Source organism: Sinocyclocheilus grahami, unplaced genomic scaffold (assembly GCF_001515645.1).
Source record: "Sinocyclocheilus grahami isolate Dianchi unplaced genomic scaffold, SAMN03320097.WGS_v1.1 scaffold3132.1, whole genome shotgun sequence".
NCBI lineage: Eukaryota > Metazoa > Chordata > Actinopteri > Cypriniformes > Cyprinidae > Sinocyclocheilus > Sinocyclocheilus grahami.
Window position 1 is genome coordinate 22,257 of NW_015508298.1, and position 6,026 is coordinate 28,282.

A 6,026-nucleotide genomic window follows, 5' to 3' on the forward strand; every position below is an offset into this window, starting at 1 on the left:
TTGCACTTTCTCCCATTCATAAGTATTAGGAGTGCACAGTCTAGTCTTTGCTCTAAAGCGCCTCCTGCTGGCAGAGATTGAGTCTGTCTACAGCAACATGTTTTTGTTGTTGCTCACTCTTTTTTTCTGTTTTCTGACAAAACTCCGAGCACTTTTCATATTCTTTATCCTGGCTGAAGCACTTTTGTTTCAATCTATAAGAATAATCAGCCTATGTTATAGTTTAAAGCTAAATATATTTATATTAATAAGGTGAGACTGAGAGTCTTATGTTTATTTGACAGTAATTTCACATTTCTTGTTTGTATGAAGGCTAAATACAAATAAAAGGTGGCCATTCATTTATTTGTGCCATTTGTTTTCTAAAATATTATATAGTTTTATAGGAGGTTTCATAGACTTGGCAAATTCTTTTTTCATAAATTGTAGATACAGACAACTGTTGTGGGCGCTCTTGACAGTTTTCTGAGGATTTTTTAAAATATTGTTTATATTGTATCCATTTTTTAAAAACCCTATTTTAAATAGTTTTGGAAGACTAGAGCTACTTCAGGACTAAATTGAGGCTTAAATTAAACCTACCAGGAAGCAGGTTTAACTTCAGATTAACATTGTGTTTCCAGTCTTTATGTACCAAAATGATTGACACTTGGTAGATATGAACAAAGAAGCCTGTGAAAATATATGTTAACTATTTAGATTTTTTATTCCAAAAGGTACATTTTATTAACTTTTTTTTAAAGGGGTCATATGATGCGTTTTCTTCACTGTGTGTATCCTTAACAAAAATTATAAAACACAACCCTTTTTTTGTTTTCATTTAAAGGGGTCATATGATGCGATTTCAATTTTTCCGTTTTTGAAAAAAAAAAATTCAGTTTTTTTTTTCCACTCAAAAAATGAGATGCCTACTCTCAGATAAATGAGGCCTATGATTAATCAGAAGCAAATATAAATACAAAACCAGTCCTAAATGAAAGATAAGAAGTTGACAAAAAGATTGAATCCAATCTTTGTTGATAATATAGCATAATGAGTGATTTAGAAGCATTTTTTGAGGCCGGGTCCTTTTTGCTCTGTAACATCGCGGGTGTAACGAGGTGAAAAATCTCCCCCAGAAAAGTATGAAAATGATCAAATTTTTTTTTAGAAGTAGTTATACCCTTTGTGAACAAAGTCACAAAATTTCAGTCCAATGCAATAACATTAACTAATATTTTCGGGAAAAATAAAAAATTTTCAGAGCAAAAAGGACCCGAACACCACATGAGGGTTAAGAGTAACCTTTTATCTGGATTTATTCATAAATCTCCAATACGAGCCACATAGAGGCGAGAACTCTGCTGAGCTGATCAGGACATCGTGCTGAGGATCCTGGATCTCATATTACACTTCCCATCCACATAGGAGGTAAGGGCTGTATTTGTTTATTTCAGCTGCTGGTTGGGGAAAGATGTGATTATAAGGTTTATTGGTTCTTTACATGAAAAATGATATAACAGCAGTGTAGAGTAGGGCTTGTTGTTTGTCATTTCTCCGATCACAAATGCAGACATGGTTTTATGTTTACGCGGTGTGGTGCGATGCAACGCAACGCGTAAAAAGACAGTATAAGTCATTATAATCCATAATTATGTCCCCACTGGATGCAACGAATGCCTCGTTTATAATGGGTTTTCATGTTTTTGAATCATTGCTGTGGCCGGACAGGGTATCATCACAGTATGATAGGGGCCTAACATTTCCGTCTCACGCTTAAGGTATTCGGCCAATGACAAGCACTGGATAGCTGGCCAATCAGAGCACACTTCGCTTTTCAGACCGATGAGCTTTGTAAAAATCGATGCGTTTCAGAAAGGCGGGGCATAGAGGAGAAACAACAATGTACAATATGTGGAAATTAATGTCTTTTTTAACCTTAAACCGCATAAACACGTTTCATTACACCAAATAATGTTCTTTTTAGCATATGACCCCTTTAAAGATCAAAAGATAAAAAAAACAGGTTTCTTTCACAACCTTCTTTGATTATATTTTCTTAGGGTGCCAATATAATTCTGACCATGGGCCCTATTTTAACGATCTAAGCACATGGTCTAAAGTGCAATGCGCAGGTGCATTTAGAGTGTGTCCGAGTCCACTTTTGCTAGTTCCACGACGGGAAAAACGGTCGGCGCGCTTGGCGCATGGTCTAAAAGTGTTGTCCCTATTCTCTTAATGAGTCATGGGTGTGTTTTGGCATAACGTGCAATAAACCAATCAGACTCTCATCTCCCATTCCTTTTAAGAGCTAGTTGCGCATCCCTGGGTGTGTGATAATGTGAGTGTACGTGCACTGTGGACCTGCCTATAGGTGCATATTACTAACACATTCTTAAAAAAACAACAAAAATACTGCGCCATTGACTTTAGACCAGGTTTGAGTTGGTCAATGGCGCAGTCTATTTCAGTTGCCTCAAAATAGCAACGTGCCAACAATGCACCCGAACACACCTCTTTTTCAGACCACAAAAAAAGACGACAACAGCTGAGTGGAAGAATTTATGCAAGAATTATTTACAAAGAGATTTCTAGGCATTCCTTTTCTGAGGTTGCAATATGTGCAAAATTCAGCTGCTCTTGTTTTAACTTACACACCATCCCGCAGTCATATCACTCCTGTGCTTTCTCAGCTACACTGGCTTCCCGTTCAATCACGTATTGATTTTAAGGTTCTTATCTTAACCTATAAAGCAGTACATGGGCTGGCCCCAGAGTATATTTGTAATTTGGTCACAGCTCCACACCAACTCAGTCTCTCCGCTCTGCTAGTTCTCTACTCTGTACAAGCCTCGTTGTAAACTCAAAACTATGGGTCAGAGGTCATTCTCTTGTATTGCTGAAACGGTGGTGCGTTGAACACACTGTTCTGATGACTTAAAGAAGTTCCAGATCTATATTATATCTTATTATTTCAGTTATTTTGCCTTTAATGTAAATAAACATGTGCAAACAATATAATTGCTCTTGTGAATTTATTTGGATGTTAATTACATTGTGCCAGCTGCCTCTTTAATACCACATGGTTTATATACATGCTGCTGCTGATTGGGCTGACATTTTTGACACACCCACCAAACAAGAGAAAACGCATCTTAAACCCCGTTGCACACCATTTCCAGGAAACATGTCGGTTAACCCGGAAACCGTAGCAAAACGGTGCACATCGGTTTGAGCTTGAACTTGCCCCTGATGTGTGCAGTTTACTTTGCTTGCTTTAAAAAAAGTTATCCTCTTCAGTAAATTTTTTTATATGTTTGTTTTTTGATTGTAGTCTTTTCTCCACTGCTATTGTTTTATTTGGATTTGCTTCTCAGTTCCATTCAATTTTAATATTTTCTTTGTTTATTCCATGTTTTATAGGCAACCTCTGTCATTCTAATTCAGATTAGCACAGTTGGTTTTAAGACTCAATAGTACAGGATAGTGTTGTCAAAAGACCCGGTATTTGTACCAGGTTTTTTAAAGTACCGGTGGTACCGACTACCCAGTCAACCCGGTTCTTGATGCTCTATCAGAAAGCTATCCTCTTCCAGTGTTGCCAAGTCCGCGGTTTTCCCGCGGAATTGGGCTGCTTTAAAGTGGTTACAATCATCCGGGTTTAAATCACCTCAAAATGATTTGATTTTGACGCAATATTTACACTGAAGCTTGCAGGCGGCTATGGTAAAGGGCGTGGCATTTCCCAACCAGACGCAGAGGGCTGCCAATCACAACACACACTGGACCAGCTAACCAATCACAGCACATTTCGTGTTTCAGAAGGCGGGCCTTCATTTGATACAGGAACTATTCGAGCCGTTCATGCCAGACTGGGGAGAGAGGTGTTGTAATAATGTAAAATATGTGAAAAATAATGTGTTTTTCGAACAACCTAGTATGAGAGCATGTTCTAGTACACGCCCAAAACAAAACCAAGACTTTGTAAAAGAGCATAATAGGACCCCTTTAATATTTCTATATTCAATATTTTATATTTAAAACATTAATATCATTATGAATTTATGGATTTAATTGCACTCATTCCACTTCTGAGCCTCATTAAATGTCTGAAAGTACACTAAGCCACTTTTGTGTTCTTCTGTGCCACCTCCACAAATTAATTTTGTTAACACTGATTTAATTTGATTGGTAACTTTTATATTTCTTATTCTACTTGTTCTTATTCTGTTGTTTTAATTAAACATTTTAAAAAGCTTATAAAATATCAATTTTTTAAGAATTTGACAGAAGATGGCATACTTTTAATAAAGTTAGAGGAGTCAAATATCACCTCGTAATGGGAAGGCTACTTTTTGATAACATTTTGGATACTTGTTTAGAAGGTGCTCCTAAAATTTTGAACGTGCTCCTAAAAAGAAAAGTAAGCGTAGAGCCCTGTACTATATTGACTGGGTTAAATAGAATTGCATTACTAAAAAGAGACTAAAATATAATTTTCATTGACTAAAACTAGACTAAATGTCATCCGTTTTGGTCGACTAAAACTAGACGAAAATAGTCATGGATAATTCTGACTAAAATAAGACTAAAATGCTCAGACTTTTAGTTGACTGAAACTTGACTAGACTAAAAAGAGTATGAACGTGACTAAAACTAATAAAAACTAAAATAACAGCTTCACACAAAGACTAGACTAAAACTAAAATTAAAACAGGCCACCAAAAACAACACTAAGTACCACATGATTACCACAAGACATTTTTGTAAGGGTCGCAGAACTGCATCCTGAACTGGGACAGCTTATGTCGTGACACTTCGAAAGGCACACACTCCAGTTTGGGACTGCGGTCAGGCCAGCCTCCACTTTGAAAAACACGGTCATTCTAGCCGCCACGTTGTTTTTACGTGCGCGCATATACTAGGCGTTATGGTAATAGCGTGTAAAACTCAGATCAAGGGAAAAGTGTTCAAGCTCTCATGCAATATCTCTCTCGCCCTCTCTCTCTCTCTCTCTCCTCTCATGCTTATGTCTCTGACATTCATTTATTGAGCCAGTTTCTCTGTCAATGAATGAATGAATGCATTTAAAATAATACAAATGTTTAAAAAAACGGTCTGATAAAAAATTAAAATGACTTCAAATGTTGAGTAATATTAAATGTAGAATTTTCAAATAAAAATAATAACTGTCTGATGAGAAATAACAAAATAAAACCCTTTAATGAACTTGTATATAACCATATTTATCTGTAAATTCACATAGTTATAAAAAGTAAACTCCCTGTTTTCACAAAAAAAAGTTTCACTTTTGATTAACAGTACACCAGTCCAGAATGTCATTTCCCCAGTTTCAGGACTGTCTGATTTCCCATTACAAAATGAAAGCCATCCAAAACCTCATATATGACCAGTTTTGTCTTTGATTTTGAATAGCTCTAAAAAGAAAACTCCCTTTTTCCACAGAACAATTTCAATTCGGATTGACAATTCACTACCCCAGGGTGTCACTCAGACAGTTTCAGGACGATCTGATGTTGCATTACAAAATAAAAGCCCTCCAAACACTCATTCTACCTGTTCTGCCTTTGAATTTGGATAGCTCTAAAATGGAAACTCCCTGTTTCCATAGACTAATTTCAATTCAGATTAATAGTCCAGTACCCCAGGGTGTCCCTCCGCCAGTTTCAGGACGATCTGATGTTGCATTACAAAATAAAAGCCCTCCAAAAACTCAAATATGACCAGTTTTGTCTTTGAATTTGGATAGCTCTAAAATGGAAACTCCCTGTTTCCACAGAACAATTTAAATTCAGATTAATAGTCCAGTACCCCAGGGTGTCACTCAGCCACTTTCAGGACGATCTGATGTTGCATTACAAAATAAAAGCCCTCCAAAAACTAATTCTATCTGTTTTGCTTGTACATTTGGATAGCTCTAAAAAGGAAACTCCCTGTTTCCACAGACTAATTTTTATTCAGATTAATAGTCCAGTACCCCAGGGTGTCCCTCAGCCAGTTTTAGGACGATCTGATGTTGCATTACA